This window comes from Canis lupus, chromosome 7, assembly GCF_048164855.1.
Source record: "Canis lupus baileyi chromosome 7, mCanLup2.hap1, whole genome shotgun sequence".
Classification (NCBI taxonomy): Eukaryota; Metazoa; Chordata; class Mammalia; order Carnivora; family Canidae; genus Canis; species Canis lupus.
The window spans coordinates 54,434,292-54,457,431 of NC_132844.1; the positions used below are offsets into that span (position 1 = coordinate 54,434,292).

Genomic DNA, 23,140 nt, shown 5'->3' on the forward strand with positions numbered 1-23,140 from the left:
GGAATTAAAATTTTAAAAAAGGGAAGGAACAATATAGGACTGCAAACACTTTATTTTGCTGAGTGAGAAATAAAAAAATAATAATCTATTTGGGAAAAGGATACTTTAATATTTAAAAAGAATGACAATGAGTGACAATGAATAAACGTGGTTTTATGAAAAAAATAACACTACTGAAATGCATTTATAAAAGGTTGTCTTTGTTTTTGAACTAAATGAGAGGTCTACTTGGGTTGAAAATATTACTAACAGTCTTCAGCTAGTGAAGAAAGTTTTCATACTGAAGTTTATGCTTTAATATAAAGCAAGTTGCATTTCTCTGCTCATGTACCAATGATGTAGGATAATATAATACATCCTAATAATTAAAGAAAATGAGACCTAATTACCATAATTTTCACATTATAAAGAATATGTGATGTCCATACTTCTATTTTCACTTATAGCTCCTTTGAACTTACTTAAACCTTTGTAAGCATAATATTTAATGAATGTATTTGTTCAATGATAATTATTAAAACTGTACATTCTGGGATCCCTGGGTGGCGCAGCGGCTTAGCGCCTGCCTTTGGCCCAGGGCGCGATCCTGGAGACCCGGGATCGAATCCCACATCGGGCTCCCGGTGCTTGGAGCCTGCTTCTCCTTCTGCCTATGTCTCTGCCTCTCTTTCTCTCTGTGTGACTATCATAAATAAATAAAAATTAAAAAAACAAAACAAAACTGTACATTCTATGAATGGCTCAGTATTTTTTGTCTTAGATTTTATGTGAGTTGAGGGCCAGGGATAATACCTGTATAATTCACTAAGTTCATTATCAAGTGTGTGGGGAGTTTTGATAAGTGTTTTTAAATTAACAATAATCGCACTTCGGATAAACCTCATTGGCTCTGATACTGCCACTGAGCAAAGCTGATAACTGTTTTTGATGAAGATGCTACATTACCCAGAATGAGGGAAGGAGATGCCATTAAGGTATTTCAAAGGGAGACATTAAATAATTGTGGTGGAGAAAGAAGGTAATGATGGCTAGCTATGCATGAGAATAAAATGAGATATGAGACAACAAAGAGGATAAGAAAATAACTCATATAAGGAACTGCATTGGACCAGTAAAGCATCTGAAAATCTGCTACTCGCATCAATGTCAAAACATCCAAAGTGAACAGGTGATCTGAGCATGCTGCTGACATCCATCTTCACACTCTCTTGGTCTATAAAGTACTTCTTTAGCTTCCTTGAACAAAGACACCACAGTGGGCTACACAAGGTGTAGCAAAGGAAAGGAAAGCTGTTCTGTTTCCTCTGCATGCATTACTCATTTTCTTCCTCTGAGTCTGTGTCTTAATTGCCTTGCCTGTCTTATTAGATTGAAAACCCACTGGGTTGGGACCATCGCTACTAAGGTGTGCAGCACTGAGCTTGGCAGGTGATCAGCACTCAATAAATGTCTATTGCTACCATAAACCAATGTATAAATCTCAGAAATAGGCATAATAATGGACCTGACAGATTAATGCCCAGGGCTATTTTTGTACAGCAGCATGGGCTAGCCAAATCAAAATCAGACATCTCAGATTCAATTCTTCTCAGTTTTGCATGTAATTCTCAGCCTTTCACTTTTTTGTCCTGTGACAGTTACGAAGAAATGAGTCAACTTTTCAACATAATTAAATTCAAAAGCATTCTTCCCTCCTTACCTTTTTGTTTGTTTGTTTCTCAAATGCTGTTGACCCATTATGTAGGTGGCATTGCTTTTTTAAATTATTGATGGAGTGGTTTCAAATGCTGCAGCAGATGTTTTATATGGTATTTATACTCAATATTTCAAGTCCTTGTCTTTGTGGGGGATTTTCTCTAGAAGCAAGAAACTACTTAAGGAAACCATGTAACTGATACTCTAATGCATTCTCTCAGGTGACTAAGAAAGAGTTATTACTAACTTTAACACGTGAAGAAATTGAATGACTTAAGCATGATCCCTCAGAGAAGCAGTAGTAAAGCTCTGAGTAGAATTCCCCTGAAATAAGAGCTCTTCACAGAAAGATAGGGCTGTTTCTGGAGGTCATTGAAGCTTTTTGCAGCCATAACAAAATATGATAAGATTCAAATTCCTTGTCCTTACATGAACCAGCAGCTTTGTCTACCTGTGAGATAAGATTTTCCCCCCATCTTTGCAAAGCTCCACTATAGCTACAATCTACTATTGCTTTCCTTTTCTTAGTTAGATATTTTTATATTTCTATTCTTTGCCAGTGTGTAAAAAGTCACCCAAATTAGATCACCCAAATACATAACATGATCAGGAAATTATTGAAGAATTGCAATAAATTCTTTAATCACCCAACTTTTCTTTGTGGCAAGATGATTATAAGTAAACAATCAATTAAATAATCTGTTCTCAGATCTAGTCTTTTTGAAGATAAGTATACAAACAAAACCAGGGTTGACCATATGACCCATCAAGGTTACTAAGAGAAAGCTGGGTATTGAGGGTATGGACTGAATGCATAATTAGATTCTATACTGACAAAAAAGGAAGAGTCTAGAGTTCAAATTTATGCTACATAAATCAAGAAGGATAAAAGAAGCAATTGTTTATATAAATTAAAGACAAAAATATGCCTTTGTCTTTATTATTAAGATATTTCAGGTGCTTCCAGAATATTGTCAGCAAATATGCCCACCCATATAGAACACTTTGTTAGGCACCTGAAACTTTTGGGTAGAATAGCAAAGACAAGGAAAATATTTTCATGTAAATATTATTTTACAAAATATATTTGCATAAAAATAAAATTTGGGTCCATCTCTTATTTTTTCAAAATAAATATTTCCAAGTGCTTATAGTGTATCAGGCAGCTAACTAGGCTTCATGTCTTAATTCTTATTCCTCTTAGTCTTCCTTTCTTTAAAGTAGGTTTGCGGATGCTCCATGCGTTCTGTTTGAAATATAGATGGATAATAAACAAGGTCTATAGATGTCTATAATAAATATGAAACCACACAGAAGGAAAAAAACAAAAAAAACCTCTGAAACTTGTCCAAAGAGATTTTGAAGTTTATGAGTTTGGGTGACTTGGAGAATGGTGGTACCATTAATGGAAAAAACCAACTGCCAAGTCAGGAGAATAAGTAACTTGTGAAAGGGCACTTAATGACTTCCGTTTTGACTATGATGTGAATATGAGAGCATGGTAAAACATTCAGAAAGGAGTTAACCTGTCATTATTGTATAGAATAGGATCAGAATTTGATGGAAATACTAGTCATGAATGTCCAAATTCAGTCATCATCTGCAAAAATAAAGTTAATACATATTTGTCTATTTTGTTTTGTCTGTATAACCAACTGTAGCCGATTAAAGCTAGAAGTCGAAATACTCAATACATTTGGAGGAAGGAAAGGGGAATTTTTCCTTCTAGAAGCAAAATTGAAAGTGCCTCTCTACCATGTATTTGTCTATCTGACCTACTCTGTTCTCAGATCTGGAGTACTTTTCTTCCAAGACACATTAGAGCAGAAGCATGAGAAGAATTAGAGAGATACCTGTTTTCTTCAAAATTGTATTTATTTTGTAATATTTCTAAAGTTGGTGAAATCTATGCAAGGTCTTATTCAGAGGCACAGCAAGTCCTATGTTCATAAAAGAATGATTAAATCTTTGTAATTTGGCTTGCTAAAAGAGGTACTAAGCATAAGAAAAACCAAATCAAACCAAAAAACCCTGCAAAATGTTTAGGCCATGGAACCACCATAATGTCAACATCTTTTTCCACTGGATCTAATGTCCCATCATGAAGATTGTGTTTTGATTTTTTCCAGTCCTTATCCAGCTGTCTCTGGACCTATCGAATCATGGGTCAGTTGGCACAACTTAGGGGTTATAAGACACAATGGATACACAGTGAGAGGTTGCCCCCCAATTCCATTAGCATATAATTTCTTTTATTTGTCCAATTTGCTTACAGAGGCATTAATCTATCCATAGGGGTCTCTCTACAAAGGCTTCATGGATTTTCTAAGATGAACACGTTAACCTAGCATCTTTAAATGAGAATTTTATAGCATGTAGTTCATGAGCTGTGCCATGCCATCAGGAAGACTTGAGTTCTCATCCAAATTATACCACTCCTTAACTATTTGGCTTAGACAAATCACTTAGCTCTTTGTAAGTTTCAGTACCCTCCTATATAAAAGCAAGAATACAAAGGTACAATGAGGTATGTTATTGGTATTAAATGAAATATGGAAAGATGACTTTGTTCCATCGGTGAACATGATAAATAGGAATAAATAGGATCTTATTATTGTTACAACTAACCTTTACTTGTGCAGGCAAAACATAAAGGCAGATTGGGAAATTGGTGCAAAAAAAAGGCTGGTAAAAAGAAGAGGTACAAATGATGAGAAATACAATGAATCCTTTAGTAGTAAGTCAGAGTTCCTGCATGAAGTTACTCCTTGGTTTCATCACTCTTTTTCTCTTTCCCTGATCAAGTCAGGTTCTGTCAGTAACTGAATTGCCTGCTCTCTTTTGGCTTGTGACCTTCAATAAGTCATTTTGGGCACATTTTTAATTTTTGAAATTACATAAATGAATCCAATGTTGTTTCTGGCTCTGGAATTTTAATTTGAATATGTTGTCCTCTTTGTAATCTTTCTGAAAATCAGTTATGAGAAGATTATCTACTGCTCAATAATCTGAGCAGACTGTGGTGTACACTGAGTTCAAAAGATCCTCCAGCCTCCTTTTTTAAGCCTCTCTCCCTCCTCTGCTCCCACATATTCTGTGTCCAGTCACTTCATTAAACCATGATGGTTTTATGGTAGGTATTTACACATGTTGCTTTTTAATCAACTTGGCAGTTCCTTGGATCTTACAAGGATTCTGCTTTTTTGCTAAAAGCCTTATCTAATCCAATGAAATGAAATAAGTTGTTACTCCTCGCTTCTTATCACCACTAGGCCTTTTATAGAGCCCCATTATTGCATTAATCATAGCATCTTGCAACTACATGTTAGCTTATTTATTTACTATGATATGGCATACATAAAGAACTTGAGTTGTAAGGGTTAAGAGGAGAGAAATGTTAAATGAAAAATGCCCACAAGTCAACTGATATCTGCTTTTCATTAATTGGCACTCAATAAATGTTTGATGACTTAATTAGAGAGTTGACCTTTGAACAAGTTGGGTTTGAACTGTGAGAGTGATTATATGCAGATGGTTTTCATAAATACTATATAGTACTGTAAATAAATTTTCTCTTATGATTTTTAAAAAGATTTTATTTATTTATTCATAAGAGACACACAGAGAGAGGCAAAGACATAGGCAAAGGGAGAAGCAGGCTCCCTGAAGGGAGCCCAACGTGGGACTTGATTCCTAGGACCCTTGGATCACGACCTGAGCCAAAGGCAGATGCTCAACCACTGAGCCACCCAGTCACTCCTCTTCCTTATGATGTTCTTAACATTTTCTTTTCTCTTGCTTTCTTCATTGTAGTAAAACACTATATAATAAAGATTACATCAAAATATGTGTTAATATGTTGTGCTATCAGTAAGGCTTCCAATCAACAGTGAGTTATTAGTAGTTAAGTTTTCAGGGAGTCAAAAGCTATACGCAGATTTCACAGACACAGAGAGTTAGTGCCCCTTATCCTGAATCATTCAAAAGTCAACTGTATATACTCAAATGCTTTGAAAGCTCCTTGATATTACCAATATCACAGATTTCCCTATTATACTCTTAGAATAGTTGCTTAATAACCATTTGTTAAATGTTTGGAGTAACTTGATTTTTTAAAACAAGATTTTCTATTTTAAACTAAATATTTCCAGAAGCATAGGCCTTTATATGTGGAGTCAGGGATGACTAATGGGATGCTCTTCAGCTATCCTTGTTATGACCAAATAAAAACAGTTAACAGAGATTAAACATTTATCATATTCCAAGCACTTTGTCAAGGCTTATACCATTTAATTTTCACAACAAACCTATAATGTAGCTGCTATTTTCATTCTCATTGAATAGTGAAGGCATATAAACTTTAAATTGCTCAAAGTCACACAGTAATTGGTAGAACTAAGATTTAAACTTAGAAAAATACTGGCGCAGACTGTACTCTTAGCCAGTGTGTTATATTGCCACTAAGGCAAGCAGGCTATAGTAACCTGAATAAGGAGAGCTCTCAACAGCTTTGTAGCCAGTCACCATTAACACCATACATTTCTTCAACACAACCGAGAAATCCCTTCCTATATTTTATAGGTTATCTCCCACATTCTTAAATATGTTTATCCTAAAAAGGAGACTCCCAGAATTTAAGCAATATGTTTTGCATATGCAAATTGTCAAATGTTCTATCCAGCATTTTTAAATGATTTGCTTCAGTGTTTGTTGCTGTCTTTAAAAATTAGCACAGAAGTGATGTTTATATTCATTGCCACCAGCTAAAAGCGTTGGAGTCCTACAGTGCAGCTTGAGGGATTTTGTAGGTTTTCTTTTTTTCCATTAATATTTAAGCTTAAGCTAAGTCAGACAAAACTGAATACATAACAAATAACCATCAAGGTTACTCTTTATAGGTCAAACATAATGACAGTCTCAATTATTAAAAATCACGGCAACTTAAGGCAATGATTTTTACTGTGAATACTTTGCAAGTCCTTCCTCAAACTTGCTGGTTTTTCAGTTTTAATAAGCCAAACTTGGCATAGTATTCAGCAAATGGCTAAAGAGTTGACCTTTAGACTTTAAAAGATAAAGTAGACTTTATTCTTTCTCTTTCTTAAAATATTTCTAATTACCTATATTAATAGCAAATAAGCTCCAGATTCATCTACTCATTTGTACAACAAAATAAATTAGAAGCAACAAGTCCTGAGATTCAAGGAGTGTGGTCAGGGTCTCTTCTCTGTGGAGGAAACACCATGGGCCCCTCCAGCCACTTGACATTAATTTGTTGAACTGAAGTGACACCTGTTCATGGTACATCCCAAATATTTTGCATCCCTTGAGTACACCAGAGTGAATAATCCTGTCCATGAAATCTGTTAGAATTCCTGAATATGTGACATGGACTCTACCTCGTCTTATCCACCCCCAGCCACATTTTTTTTTTATTCTCACCTCATTTGTTCTTGTCTCTAGCAACTCTGACAGCTCTCTGTCATCCTCTGATTTTATTTTATTTTTTTAGAGACAAACACGTCCTCTTTCCTGAAGGCAAAGGCAGGTTACCATTGCCTCCAAGGGTCCACAACCCCACACAAGCCTGTCTGTTCTTCTCAGTAAAACCATAGGTGTGAATTTTGAACACTGAAGCCCTTTCTTAAACTCTCTCAACCTCAGAGCTTTTATTTCTTCATGTGGAGCTTTATCCCTTGATGTCCTATTACACAGCAAGCCCCCCTGCAGGCATTGTCAGGCCACCAAAATAACGACAGATATTAAAGATGGAAAAGATTGTCATCTGGATAAATAGCTAAGATGGAGGGTCACCTGAACATGGGATTTGCCCCTATTCTGACCACATGTTACTGGCTGAGGCTCTTAAGGGAACTATACAGAGAAAAGCCTAGAAAACCTAGCACTTGGACTGGGTTCCTAAAGCAGCCTTCTGGTGCACCATTCTGTTTATGGGGAACATTGCCTATACCTGGGTCAGAAACAGGCTTGAGACCTGGAATGCAGGGCTGAATTATCTTTTTTCTTTAGCTCACATTCAAATTTCAGAAATTACGTCCATGATGGTGAGTAAAGGATTAGTTCAAGGAAGAAGCAAAGGCAAGAGTAGGAGAATCTATGGATAGGAGAATGAGTCCTGTTGATTATGCTGAGATTTCTTGGCATTTCAGATGGAACAATAAACCATCTTTTCTCAGGAAAAGTATTCTGAGAAAAAGGATAAGAGACAACTATCAGTCTTTCAAGTTACATCAGCTAATTATCACAGCAAAACTGTGGCATGGCTACCATTACTATTTTCTTTGGAAAGTTGAGGCACATAGATTTTAGCTTGTCTTACAATGAAAGAGAGAGAGAGAGAGAGAGATTCTTCTTATATTGAGGGGGTGGTGTCTTGGTGATTGGTAAAGAGCAGTCAGTGAGAAGTGCAAAATGCCAAGGAAATGCTTCTGAAGTCGTAGCCCTAGGTGAGACAGGTCACCCCTGAAGGACTAGGCAGGAGGAAGTAGAGTGGAATTCTCACGGTCTGCATTCAGGGATGTAGAGAAACCATGTACCAAAAACATATTACTAGGATGTTAGTGAGTGATCCCACCTCCTGGTTTCTTGGGCCTTTTATTTCAGTTTGCGATGGTTGCACCTGGGGTTGTTTACTGTTTCAATTCACCTACATTTCTCTTAGCTTCTAGGTAGAAATACCAGAAACATGTTTGGTAGTTGGAATTCATCTAATGTCAGAATATAAGATAGATGGAAGATTAAGTTCAAGAAAAGAAAAGAAAGACTCAGGTTCTCAGGTCTCTGCAGATTGAGCAAGTGCTAATTCTGGTGCTCCCAGCCCCAGCTTGAGTTTTGCGAAGAATGCCTTTTGTTCAGTATATTCTAGATTATAAGGGAAATATGAGGACTTTTGGATTTGTATCAATCTTAGGAGCTTTCTTTTACCTAATCTTTACCAATTCAGTTTTTCACAGATCTGAACACAACATAAAATGTTGGCGATGAAGTTCTGTGGATCTGTCTGTCTGTCTACCTCCTTATTTACTTAGAAAAAGCAAATGCTAAATAACCTCCTGTGTGCAGGGTATTTACTGCTTTAGGGCACAATCTGTTGCAGAACAGTTAAAACTGTTGCTAAGGCATCTATTGTCATAATATATGCCTCGGCAGCCCTGTGTTCTGTCTTGCTCCGCATCTGTGAGCACAGTGATTTATTGGTAATACTAATCTTCTTTGAAAGTCCTAGTGCTGCTAAGTCAAACATATTTGAAGAGGGGAAAAACAGGTTCATTTTCTGTTGTTTGTTTCCCTGGGATTTCTTATGGCTGCTTGAGAAAACATTTTGAAAGAGGACGTGTACTTCCGTAATTAAGTAAGAAGTAAGGAGTGGCATCTACTTTAGGATTATATTATTCAGATGAGGTTTGCCCTGCTGCTTTCATGTTCATAGGATCCAGTATTCCAGGGGATTATATCATCATTACCACCACTGTCGTCATCAGCACTGCGGATGAGCCTTATCGGGGAGAGTCTCTGCGGGCAGAGTTTCTAAGAAAAAAAAGAGGGAAATTTGAAAATAGAGACCCTACATAAAAACACAAGCCGATTCTTCCCTTCAAAGAGGGGAGGTTCTAGGAAGAGAGTTCTCACCATCATTTCACCTTTTTTTTCTCTCCTTTGGCAGAGTATTAGCAAAACAAGGACAGCTCAACAGTGATTGGACTGAAATAAATGATGGGTTGGGCCATTGCATTGAAACTCAGATGTTGCAATGGTCAATTGGGAAGAGGCTTAGGGTCTTGGGGCAGCTACTAGGCAAAAAGTACTTGGGGTCTGCACACTCACCTGTAGCCTAGATTGATCCCTAGGTGAAAACCGGAATGTGGGCAAAAGTAAGCAGGAAGCTTGACTCTGGTTTGAAAAATAAATTGTAAAAAAATAAAAAAAATAAAAGAAAAATAAATTGTATCCTGCATCCCAGGAGACACACACATGCACACACACCATCAACCACCAAAAATATTTTAATTTTCTTTTTCTTTGTGCTCTATCTTCACTGTACCAAATGCTGCCTTCACCTCCCTATTCACATTAAGGTAAAAGTGAGTGAGTGATAACTGCTCCCAGAAATAATTGCTCTTAATTAAATATAAACTGTCTGTCAAATAAATACAGTTCTGAATTGAGGACGTTACTCATCCCGTGGGAAGTGATTTTGTTTGTGTGAAGAAAGTCAGTAAAGATAAGGCAGGGTCTTCTGACGCTAGCTTGGAAAGGGAGTATAATTATCAACATTGTGAATCCTGATGATAGATTGACCTGAATTTAAATTCAGCTTCATCACACACTCACCGTGCTAAATTGGGCAAATTTGTCAATTTTTCTAAGAGCCAGTTTCCATTAAAATAGGGATAATAGTAGTTAACACATTCTCAGAGGTATAACACATATTGGATAGTACAATGCATATAAAATACAAGCTACTGTCTGGCCACAAGCTTGTGCTTGTTGTTATTTATATAAGATAGATGATAGCATGCCTTCGTGTAAAGATAATAATGAATGATTCCATTAACTGAAACTGCAGACTCCACTGATTTGAGCTCTTCTCACTAAAATGAAATATTTCTTTTTCTTCTGGTTAGGTTTAGGTATTGAACGATGACCACAAAAGGAAGCATTAAAAATAAATGTATAAATAAGTTAATAAGAGATTATCTACCAGATAAGCTAGTTGAACATGCACTTAAAAATGCAATGATCACAAACATATAATAATTTGATCCCATTTTATTAAATATAAGGGTGATCCCTTATATTTATATCAAACTTTTCAGGTTAGAATTCAAGACAGAAACAAAAAATGTGAACTGCTGGCTTTTAATAATCTGATTTTTTAAAAAAATATCTTTCTTTCTTTCTTTCTTTCTTTCTTTCTTTCTTTCTTTCTTTCTTCTTTCTTTCTTCTTTCTTTCTTTCTTTCTTTTAGAGAGAGAGCACAAGCATGAGTGGGAGAGGGGCAGAGGAAGCTAGAGTATCTCAAGCAGAAGGAGGTAGGGGAATGGGCTTGATCTCACAACCTTGAGATCACAAGCTGAGCCCAAAACAAGACTCTGATGTTTGACCAACTGCACTACCCAGGCACCCCTTAATAATCTGATTTTTGAAATAGTAGGGATAGAAATTTTGATTATGCAGCATAATTTTTCAATCTATTGAGGCACTGAAATACTTTGCCAACTCTGTGGACTTTATGATGCTCTGGCATCATGGTTTTGGTAATTTTTCAGCTTACTGAACATGCCTGACTGTTTAGAGTCGAAGTTCCCTCATCTACCCCGTGCATCAGATTGATATTAGAATTAAAAAGAACATATTCATAAGGGGCTAGATACAGGGAAATAATTAGTACCCGGTGATTAGAATTGGGCACTTACTAGGTATAAGGTGCAATTTCTTCAAAGAACCCACATTTGGTGACAACCTGCTTAGCAACACTTTCCTTCTGTAAAGTACTTCTTTAATTTTATGTTTACTGTTAAGATAGAATAGAGTAAATAAAGGTTTGAGTGTGTTTTTACTCACCCATAAAACAACCAACAAACCAAAGCAATCAGCGCACTCTGCAGTACCCTGTGCAATAAGGAACAGCCTTTGCCTACTTATTGTGTCCCTGTTAATATTTGAAGGGCAAGGAGTTAATTCTCTACAACCTGTAAATGCTTCATTTGTGGCCTTTGTACCTCTGGATGAATAATGAATGTTAATTAATGATGACAATGACAATAGCATTCCATGTTTTCTGTTTTTTGCACTTTACCCATCTCTAAGCCTTTTCCTCCTGAAGTGGGTTCCCTATTATTTTATTCATTATTTTATTCCTGGAAACTTGTGCTTTGTTAAAATACAGCAGATATCTTCTTGTGTGTTACCATAGCAAATTGCATAAGAATTTACACCATAAATTATTCATTACAGCCAATTTAGTATAATTATTAATTCCAGCATACATTGGTGCCTGATTACATCTCAGTGCTCGTTGCTGGATCTTGACCATGTTCTGCTGAAAATAATGATCTGTCATGGCTAATCAGGATCTAACAAGTCCCACTAAAAGGTGAAAATGTTTAATTAATATCGGTTTAATAAAACAATGATTGATCCAATTGTTACAATGTGTCAGATTCTTCCGAAGGTAATCTAAAATCTACCTGGTAATGAATTTAAGACCTGGCAGTGGTGTATAAGCAATCAACGAGCTTTCCAATTCAAGGGCAAATTGGGATGTACTCTTCCCTTGGTATCTTTCTGCAAAAGTAAATCAGCTCTCCTTTCACTGGGAAGCTTTGCTCCCAACATCAGTTCTGGTATTTCAAGCTTTCATGCCTTCTGCTCCCAATGAGCCCTTTTCTTGCATTAAAGATGCATCCTGTATTGTATGTGAATGTTCCAAACTGCGCTGCCTCCCACGCGGATCTCATTTTAACTCTAACTTGAGCTGAGCAAAGTTTGCAGTTGCATTTCCCACTGGGATTAACTGTGGAGAATATGGGTAGGAATTCAGTTCCAAAGCCCTTTGGCTGCAAAACCACGTAGTCTAAGTACCCATGGAACATCACTGAATAGATATGACCCAATTTTGATATGAATTTTTCTGGGGGAGGGCTCTTGAAATGTAGAGCAGAAATCAGACCTATGTGCAATAAGACCGATTTTATTATGTTAACTTATTGTGTATATTTTGAACAATTTCCTCTGTTCTTTTGTTGTGTGCCCTCAGGATTAAGTGTGAGATGGTATTAATTATTTTAAAGTCTACAGAATAAATTAAATGGCTTGTTTTTTTAATCTTGGAGGAGGACATAAGCTAAAGTGATAACATCTCTCTTACTGAGGGCCAATAATACCTATGCTAGGCACAGTGTGTCTATTTGCTTTTATACTCACAGTGGCCTTTAGAAATAGGGAATATGTTCCTCAGTTTCAAGATGAGAAAGCAAAACTGGAAGTCTTCATGCAGTAGATTGATGAGTAGGGGTATAAACTCAGGTCTGACTGATCTCCTACTACCTACTTCAGAATGGTTATTGGAGGACAGCTCTAGACCAGGGGCTAAGGCAGGGACTGTTTGAATTGCTAAACTTATTAGCTTTTGATTCTTTCCTTGTTAGAACAAAGGTGAATTTTAATGCTTCATTTTTGAAACACACACATAGATGAGATGAGTGAAGGGAAAGAGGCAGAACTTATATTTTTGCTACCAGTTCAATATCAGGTTCTGATTAATTTGGCTGTGTATTTGGCTCTCTTTCAAGGGACATAAACTTGTAGATATCAGATCCATGTACAGTAGAGATAAGTCATATTGCAAAAACTATAAATCCATCACATTTCAATTATCACACCTCTCCTACCAATGCCCTGTGTGTTTTCCCAAGAAAACATTCAGAAATCACTTCTAAGTCTACTTCTTTTTGTGAATTTTGTTTAAAGTACCTTCCCAGAGCTTGTTAGGGCTGAGACGTTCAGAAACTGTCAGTTGTTTGCCTTGATGGCTCGGGGGCAGTGGATACCTCAGTAACACTTTGTAGGGCCACCTTAGAAAACCACAGACAAACAGATGCTATCATCTTTGCCCTGCAGTTCACTGCACATCAACTGAAGGTGCTGTACCACCGGAGAATTCACTAAGGTCTTCGGGGCTAACCTGATGTGTTCCACATTCAGCTCACCCTGGAGTTCTTCTACTGCTGCAAAAGTAACTTACATGTGAGAGGAGAGGTTATGGCTATGTTTGTATATAACCATTCTACTTGCTTCTGGGATTTCATTATACTTAGTGGCATATCATGCCATTTTAGAGTCTTTGCTGGAACTACTCATTATAGTCCTTCAGCATTGCTAAAGCTTGCTAGTTTTCTCTTATTTTCACAAGTTTATTGGGTCTCTATAAAGCTGAGAGAAAAACTGCTGGGAGAAACAACGTGAAAGATAGCTAGTGTGGGAACAAAGACTAGAAGAACCAGGAAGAATAAGGAAAGAGAAGCCATAGACAGCCAAAACTGCAAAAAGAATGCCAGTTTCACTAATCTATCTCTTCTTTATAAAGATAATTTATATCAGCATTTTTCACCAGAGCCAAGTGAACTGCTTGATTATTTATTTACTAATGAGTCAATAGCATGATTCTTATTCCTACACTCTGGGAGCAGAAAATTGGATCATACAAAGGAATTATCTCTCTCTCTTAATTTAACTTTGCTTTGTTGGATGCTAGGAGAAAGTTTCAGGAAATGTCCATCTGTGGGTTTTACACATCTGTGTAAATGTGGGTTTACACAGCTGGATAGTGGGTTTACTACAGCTGGATAAAAGAAGGAAAATATTATTATTCATGCCTCACCTAGGCATATTCCAGTTTTCACAAGGCTGAGATAGGCTATTTTAGGACAGAAGACAAGATGGACTACAAGGTGGAAATCTTTAGCACTGGAAAATGGCAAAGCCCAGAGACATGACTATGAATGCTCTAATCTACAAATAATGGCAACTCACACTGGAAGATGCCTCAGAATCAGACCAGTTACCTTCAAAGGTCACCACTTTGTATATATGAGGTAACCAGCTCCTTCCTCCAATGCCATGAGGTCAAAATATAATATCTTTTTCCTATACCCAGACCTCATGGTGGAGAGAAACCAGGGAAAATCATGGTGGAAATAGGACAGTAAAGCCCCTCCCCCCCCCAAAAAAAACCTTAAAAGTCTAAATGATATGTAAATATCTTTATTTAATCATGCATTAGTCAATTATCATAAATTGTTGTATAAGACTTTTGAAAACTAGGGTATGATAAAAGGTCAATACAAGCAATATACACACAAATTCCAAAGTTTCTAGCAAAACTATTTGTGGGGAAATTTGTAACCCTGGTTTTTTTTTTTTTTTTTAAAGAATGATTTGGGTTGTAGCAGTGATGCATATCTTAATGTGAGTGATTCTACTGGATCTTTTTTAAAGAATAAATTAAATGGGTTGAAAAGGTAAACATTGGTATAGGAGAAATAACAGAAGGCTGCTGACCAAAGCAGTCAGGACTTCACTGTTCTCCTTCTCCCCCTTGAGGATATTTTATCCAGAGTCCCAGTTTTTATTATAATTAATGCTATATTAGTAAGATGATACAGAAATTATGATAGTTATTACTAATAGTAATTTATAGTCACAAATGATAAAGGAGATAGTTTGCTAGAAAAGCCTAACATCAGATCTTAATAGTGATTAGGCAAAAAGCTTCTGACAATCACATCTGTGGTTTCTACCAGTCAGGGCAATGAGAGGAACAGAGGCCTAAATTGCTGAAAAGTAATGACATAAAAATATTGAACCCAACAGACGGACACAGGCTGTAAACTACCAGTCTAGGAATGCAGGTGCACAGTAGCAAATGCAGGTCTTTTTATCAGGCTTCTGAGAAACCAAATTGCATTTGTTTCCTAGAAAGCAAATAAGGATAAAGGCAGTAAAAATAGTGAGTGTATCTAGGCAATTCATTAGATTTTAAGCTGCTCAAATATTGATTGGTATCACATTAATAACACAAAGTAGTTTCAAATGGGCACTGTTTTCATACTATAGCATTTTAAAAAATTTAGAATATGTGGGGGGAAAAAGGCTACCTACAGTTCTGTCTTCCAAAGATGATGACCAACTACACATTTGTATCTTGAATTTTTTTTTCCTTAAACAGATATTTTTACATTTCCTTTAACATTAGAGGCATTATTGTTTATGACTATACATTAAAAAAATAAAACAAAACATGTAGATAGATCATCTTTGTTTTAAAAACACATGAAACTGAAGTGACTAGATAGGTGCTTTGAACAATTATCGTCACCGAAATATTTGTGTGAATTAAGTAAGAGGTGTTTGCACATGTGTGCATCTGTGTATTTGTAGTGTGTGTATGGGAAGAGGTTGAGCTTATTGGAATTTAGAAGCTTGAATAAGTGGTTCTGCAGAGCTGACACTCACCTCTAAGGAGGTTATGCCCTGCTGATGGGCACAATAAGATTTACCCAGGGAGAGTTTGAAGAAGCCAGAAGCTGGAAAGAACTGCCACTGCCAGAGTAGGGCCCTGTTGTTGATGCAACGCTGGCAGTATCAGCATCCAAAAGAGAATTGAAGAGCCTCCTCTTCCTCCTCCAGCCTTGCAACCTGCATTCAGTGGCCCGCATTAGAAGACCTTAAGAGAAAGCCATCTGGCAAAACCAAAATGTGGTTTACAATATCTCAACCCTAGCACTGTGCATAGAGTGTGAAAAGGAAGGTTTGGAGCTGAGGGACCTGGCACACAGAGAACTGTACCATTTACGAACAACTGAATCATTTATAGAGAGATCATGTCTACTTCATCTTGGAAAAGGAACATCCATACTCATAGCTCCCTCTCAGGGCTAGGGTGAGTTTGGCATCTTATTACTTTATCTCTTTTCAAGTTTTCTGATTTTTGCTCTCTAGCTTCCCTCAAGAAGTCTAGGGAAGTCTATGTTTAGGCAAGTATTTATTATGCTCATGGATATTCCACATACCCCTGCTAGGAGCCACTAACCTATAGATTTCCTATGTCTTTCCAAAATATTTGGTGTACATCTCATTGAAGAATATTATGAGTAAAACATATTCTTAATAACTCTTTTCCCCCAAACACCATCATACTATTTCCTTTCAGCGTTTTTAAAGATGCTCCTTAGTTGGCTTCTAGATTTCCTGATTTCTATTGAAAAGTCAGTTGTCCTTGGGGACCCTACTCTTCCGCCATCTTGCCCCTGCACTGCTGGGGATTTACCCCAAAGATACAGATGCAGTGAAACGCCGGGACACCTGCACCCTGATGTTTATAGCAGGAATGTCCACAATAGCCAAACTGTGGAAGGAGCCTCGGTGTCCATCGAAAGATGAATGGATAAAGAAGCTGTGGTCTATGTATACAATGGAATATTCCTCAGCCATTAGAAACGACAAATACCCACCATTTGCTTCAACGTGGATGGAACTGGAGGGTATTATGCTGAGTGAAGTAAGTCAATCGGAGAAGGACAAACATTGTATGTTCTCATTCATTTGGGGAATATAAATAATAGTGAAAGGGAATATAAGGGAAGGGAGAAGAAGTGTGTGGGAAATATCAGAAAGGGAGATAGAACATGAAGACTCCTAACTCTGGGAAATGAACTAGGGGTGGTAGAAGGGGAGGAGGGCGGGGGGTGGGGGTGACTAGGTGACGGGCACTGAGGGGGGCACTTGACGGGATGAGCACTGGGTGTTATTCTGTATGTTGGCAAATTGAACACCAATAAAAAATAAATTTATTATTTAAAAAAACATTCTTGAAAACAAACAAAAGAAAAGTCGGTTGTCAATCTTGCTGCTCCTTTGAAGATACTAGATCTTTATTCTGGCCGCTTTTAAGATTTTACTTAGTTTTCAGCAGTAAGGGATTTATTCAGGCTTGATTTTCTTTGAATTTATTCTTTTTGGAATTTATGGACCTTCCTGAACCTGGAAATTGATTTTTTTAAATCAGTATTGCAGGAGCACCTGTGTGGCTCAGTGATTGAGCGTCTGCCTTCAGCTCAGGTCATGATCCCAGGGTCCTGGGATCGAATCCCACATCAGGCTCCTCGCTTCTCCCTCTGCCTATGTCTCTGCCTCTCTCTGTATGTCTCTCATGAATAAATACATAAAATCTTAAAAAAAAAACCAAAATCAGTATTGTAAAACACTTGACCATTACTTATTAAATATTGTTTTTTTCTTTTCTTCCTATTAAACTCATTAAACATACGTTACACTATCTGTATGTGTCCTACAAGTCTAATATACTCTGTTGTGTTCTAGTATGTGTTTTCTGTTGCCCATTCTCTCAGTTTTCTAATTCTGTTGTGTCTAATCTGCTGTTACAGATTTTCATTCAGATCAGATATTATATTTTTTTCTTCTGGCATGTCCATTTGATTCCTTTCAGAGGTTATAATTCTAAGAGAAATTTTATAACTTTAGTCTATATTTGCCCATCATTTTCTCTATTTTCATGAACAAATTAATTATATTTGTAAAGGTTCTTTACAAATTCCAATACTATATCAATTTGTGGATTTGTTTTCTTATCTATTATTATTTTGGTTATCGGCCAGATAGCCCCTATGCCTGGAGGTTTTATTGCATCTGGATATTGTGTTTAAAAAGTTTCAGATAACGTTATCTTCCTTCAGAGAGGATTTTCCCTTTCCTTTGCCAGCCAGTTAGAATGGGAATCTGATCGCTTTTATCCAATTAAGGACTGCCTGGGTTAAGTCTTGAGTTGTAGGTTAGTGAGATGTAGCCAATTGTTCATTCAAGTTCCTAGGGTGAGGTGTCAAGCACTCTTAATAGAAATCTGGGAATTTCTCCCTGCTTTTAAGAGACTTTATATCAGTCTTTTAGTATCATACCATGTACTGGTTTACAGTTTGGCAGATATCTTATGGGGTAGACCACCTTGATGATCAAGGCTCCTCAAAGTGTACAATTTTGTCATTCCAGATCTGTGCAATGCTCAAAAATACAGCTGGAAGCTTAACATCTCTCTTCCTGGGGACAAGAATGGATTCTCAGCCTCTAATTGTGCTCAGATTGTCAAATATTCCCAGGTGGAAAATCTTGAGGGTAGCCCTGTGCCAGCAGGAATGCATTCTACTTGCCCAAGAGCAAAGCAAAAATGCTCTTTTTAACTTCACACTACTTTGAAAGATTTATATTTTTAATAACCTTTTGGCTTGTTATTGTTTTTATTTCTGAGAAAGAAAGAAGAAGCAAGCGGAGTGCTTGGTGCATACTGTTTTCTTGTCTCCCATATTATCCGAATCTGAAATGTCTAAACCACAGGTGAGGAGATTAGACCTCACAGCATCCTTGTTATTCTCTTTTTGTATACAAATGGTATACTAATAGTCCAGAAAATTGAGGATTCTGGAGCTATTGGCTGCGTTTCTTTGCAGAACTGTGTTTTGGGCAAAGCAAATAAATATTTAATTGTAGTGTCGGGAAAGCTTCTCACAACACCTTTGCTATGAAAAAGGGGACATTATATGATAAAATATAGGGGACATTAAGGAGGCACCCAGATATCCAATCAGACATTACCACACCTAATAATGTAGCATGAACGTATTACAAAGTTTTATATATTTTTGTGATCAAGCTAAATGTACCTGCTTCCATTTTTCCTTGTCAATCATATAGCATGGCTTACATAGAGTAACTGTAATTTTGGATTATGCAAACTTTATAAATACACATTCCTTATTTTAATATTTTATATCAGCCTTGGTAATTTTCTGCTTCTTGCTAGTTTTTTTAAGAATGGGTAAAAAAATCACTAAACTTCCTGGCTCCTGAGGAAGATTTTTCAGGGCTCCAACTAAAAAAAGGTTCTTTGTTTGGGAGAGAGGTTCACATGTTCCCTACTATAAATTTAGTTTTGCCTATTATGACTATACATGTGTGTGCATGTAAGCACATACACACACACACAGACACACACACACACACCAACAATAACCATGAATGTTCTGACTATAACACAGGTGTGTAGATACAGTTTCTCCCTCTGGAAGGTTATAGCCTATTAGGGATAGTAAATGAGATTATGAAATCTGACAGCACACATTTAAGACATATGCTAAGTGACCAAAGTGATGGAGAAGGCAAAATCTCTTTAGAGGTAGAAATGACTCATAGTCACAGAAAGTCAATTAATAAACCTGATTCTCAGTTGTGGAATTAAGAGACTGAATGAGTTAATTTAATTAATAATTGACAGCCACACAATGAATACTTACTTTACATCAAGCATTTTATTAGATTCATATCATCTTAATTTTTTCTTGCTCTAAAAGTTGAGGGGACTGTGATTTCAGAGAAATGATTAATATTTGTGGGCTTAGATCTGTAGGCTAAGGAATGCTTCTTAGCGCCAGAAGAAAAAGGCCTTGACTGATGAGTGTGGCATGCTATAGGATATGGGGCTGTGGGTCTAGAAGCTGCCTTCCATGTCTAGGAGAAACACTTCTTAAAGGGGATTGGAGCACAGGTTTTTTACAAAGTTTTGGTGGCTCACAGAGTCTGTGCCAATAGGTACCTGGAGAGGCATGTGGTCTTGTGTGACTCCCTATGTGCTTGTCCTTTGCAAAAAAATTAACTATACAGCAAAGTGACACTGTGTCCTTTACTATTACTTTTAAGATGGGTAATTTCAAACACACACACAGGTGAATGTTAGAACCTTTTTTTAAAAAAAAATATTTTATTTTTTTATTCATGAGAGACACACACACAGAGAGAGAGACAGAGACAAAGGCAGAAGGAGAAGGAGGCTCCATGCAGGGAAGCCCGACGTGGGACTCGATCTTGGGTCTCCAGGATCACACCTTGGGCTGAAGGCAGCATTAACCACTGAGCCACCTAGGCTGCCCTGTTCAAACCTTTCAAATTATGTAAAAGGTTATAGCCAGTGATAGAGTTCTAACAATTTTGTTTCATTTGTGGACATTGGTATGTGTGAACAGAATCAGACTTTAATCAGAGATGTTTGTATGAGTTTGGGTAAAGACTAACATTTAAAAAAAAATGAACATTTGGTTACAAGATTTATTTTAAAAGAGTTGTATAATATTTCTTCTAAAGAACAATAAATGTACCATTCTTTACAAGGCCATACCCAAAGAGCTGCTGTCTGTGCCCAGATACTTGGTTAAATAGAAGTTATATTTCTTTTTTTTATTTTATTTTTTTTTATTTTTTTTAAATAGAGGTTATATTTCAATCTATCTATCTATCTATCTATCTATCATCATCATCATCTATCACCATTATCTACCTATTTCTATCATCTACTAACTACTTAACCATCTTAATCATCTTCTTACCCAAGTCATTTATAGATAAATTTCTATTTTTCTATTTTTGGCTAATGGTCCTATTGGATGATTGTAAAAATTATCTGTGCATCTGAGGAGAACAACAATACAGTGAGAGAGAGAGAGGGGGAATGTAGAGGGAAAAAAAAAAACCTGTATCCTTGCTAATAGAAGAGACATTTCAGTTGTTACATTGCTACTATTTAACTAAAAAGAAAAATTAGTAGGATGAAGCCTGATGTTTGAAAAAGAAGGCAAAATAGTCATAATTCAGTAGCATTTACAATCAAGTTTCAAATAACTGTCAAAAGTTTCCTTCAAATGCTAATAAATAAGTTAGTTATTCTCTTCTCATATCAAGGGACTGTGCTCTATGACACACAATAAACGCTCTGTAAAAGAAAGTTCACATACCTTTAGGATATGCCTGACTGTAAGCAAAATGGGAAAAGAAGGAATAAGAGATGAAGCATTTGCTGAAGTTATCATGCACTTGAAGCTCCTTTGTGTCCTGGGCTCTGAGAATTTTATCAACAGAGTGAGTGAAAACAGAACCCACCAGAGCCGCTGAGAGAGTGCCTCGGGGAACTGCCTGACCTGTGGCATTAGGGACTGAATGAGGTAACCCTAGTGCAAATTCTCCAGCTCAGGTTTCTGGAATCTGCAGATTCTGATTGGGAAAAACAAAACAAAACAAAGCAAAACACCACTACCACCTCTATCAATATTGCTACATCAGTCTAAACACTGTCTGAATTATCCATTTGTACCTGTCCCTCTCCTAGCTGCTTCTCATCAGATACGACTCATAGTCAACCTTCTTTTTTTTTAAATTTTTTTAAATTTTTATTTATTTATGATAGAGAGAGAGAGAGAGAGAGAGAGGCAGAGACACAGGCAGAGGGAGAAGCAGGCTCCATGCACCGGGAGCCCGACGTGGGATTCAATCCCGGGTCTCCAGGATCGCGCCCTGGGCCAAAGGCAGGGGCCAAACTGCTGCGCCACCCAGGGATCCCGATAGTCAACCTTCTTAGTGGCACACTTCAAAAACAGGTTCCTGCAGAGAAATGTGCACACAGGAGAGTCATGTATCATAAAAATGTCAGCCAGTGAGTTTTCATAAACTGAATTTTCTCCACGTAATGGCAATTTAGATTAAGCAACATAACTTTACTGGGACCCCAGAAGCCCCCCTGCACCTGCTTCATGTCACTACCTCCAAGCGTACGCCCATTCTCAGTTTGAACACCATTGATTAATCTGCCTGTTTTTGTTCAGTATAGAATTATACAGTTTGTGCTCTTTTGAATTTGGCTTTCTTTGTCAAACATTATGTTAGTATATTCACCCATTTTGCCATATGTGGTTGTAGATTTTTCATTTTTTCTGCTGTATTCCAGTATGTGAGTATACCACAATTTACTCATTTTTGCAACTCTTGATGGACATTTTGGAATTTTGAAATGGCAATTTTTGAAGGGCTACAAAGGAACCCCTCTGCCCAAATATACCTTTACTCAGAACCCTACATGGTGAAATTCCTTGTTGAAATATTCCCTTTAGCTGACACATTAACTATAACCTGATTAATGGAGCTTATTCATTCCTGTATGAGTTGGCTTCTATTCCTTCTCTACCTCTTCTCCATTGTTACTTTTCCTTGATGTCTCTGCCAAACCTACACTGAACTACTTTCATCTTTTCTCCTCTGTGTGTTTCATTCTGGGTAATTTCTATTGCTAGGTTTTAAAGATCATTGTTTTCTGTTTTCTATAGTGTCTAATCTGCTGTTATTTTCATCCATTGATATTCTTATCTAAGTATTGTGTTTTTCATGTCTAGGAATTCACTTTTAAAAAAAATATCTTTCATTTCTGGCCTCATCATACTTATACTGTCCTTTACCTTCTGGAATGTGTGGCATACATTTATGATAGTTCTTTTAAAGTCTTTGTTTAATTTTAGAGTATCTTATTTCTCATGTGTTTCTATTATCTGGTTGTCTCCTGTTAATGAGTAATATTTTTGTTTCTTTTAATCTGCCTATTAATTTCTGATTGGTCACCAGACATTGTGAATCTTATATTGTTATTGCTGGATTTTTTTCCAATTCTTATAATATTTAGGGCTTTGTTTTGGGCTGCAGCTAAGTTTCATCTTTTTGAGGCTTGTTTGTGAGCTTTGTTAGGAAGGACAAGACAGCTTGTAGTCTAGGGCTTCTTTAGTGTCACTAATGAGGCAGTGCCCTTCTGCATTCTGCACACGATTCTCTGTTTGTGAGGAGGGCTCACCATGCTGGCTGGTGGACACATGAATTCTTCCTTGCCCTGTATGAACTTCGGTGACAGTTTCACCTGCTTCTCTCTGATGATTCTTTCTCCAGTCTCAGTAGTTTGCTCATATATATATATGCGGTTAAGTACCTGGAGGCCCCAGTGAAGGTTGACAGAGTTTTGTCTGTGCAGCTTTCTGTCCTGTGATAC

General features: G+C 37.0%; 1 long non-coding RNA gene and 1 pseudogene across 2 annotated transcripts; both read right to left on the reverse strand.

The window, feature by feature from the left end:
• Positions 1-788: 788 nt before the first annotated feature.
• LOC140637466 (U4 spliceosomal RNA) lies at positions 789-913 on the reverse strand (annotated as a pseudogene).
• Positions 914-5,313: 4,400 nt separating this feature from the next.
• LOC140636320 (uncharacterized) lies at positions 5,314-11,347 on the reverse strand. 2 transcript variants are annotated; one of them, XR_012033596.1, is made up of 4 exons: positions 11,281-11,331; positions 9,541-9,606; positions 9,180-9,243; positions 5,314-5,515 (listed from the first exon to the last, which is right to left on the reverse strand). It is a non-coding gene; the product is annotated as an uncharacterized lncRNA (long non-coding RNA). The 2 variants fall into 2 exon arrangements; XR_012033597.1 differs by lacking the exon at positions 9,541-9,606 and having other exon boundaries at positions 11,281-11,347.
• Positions 11,348-23,140: the final 11,793 nt, after the last annotated feature.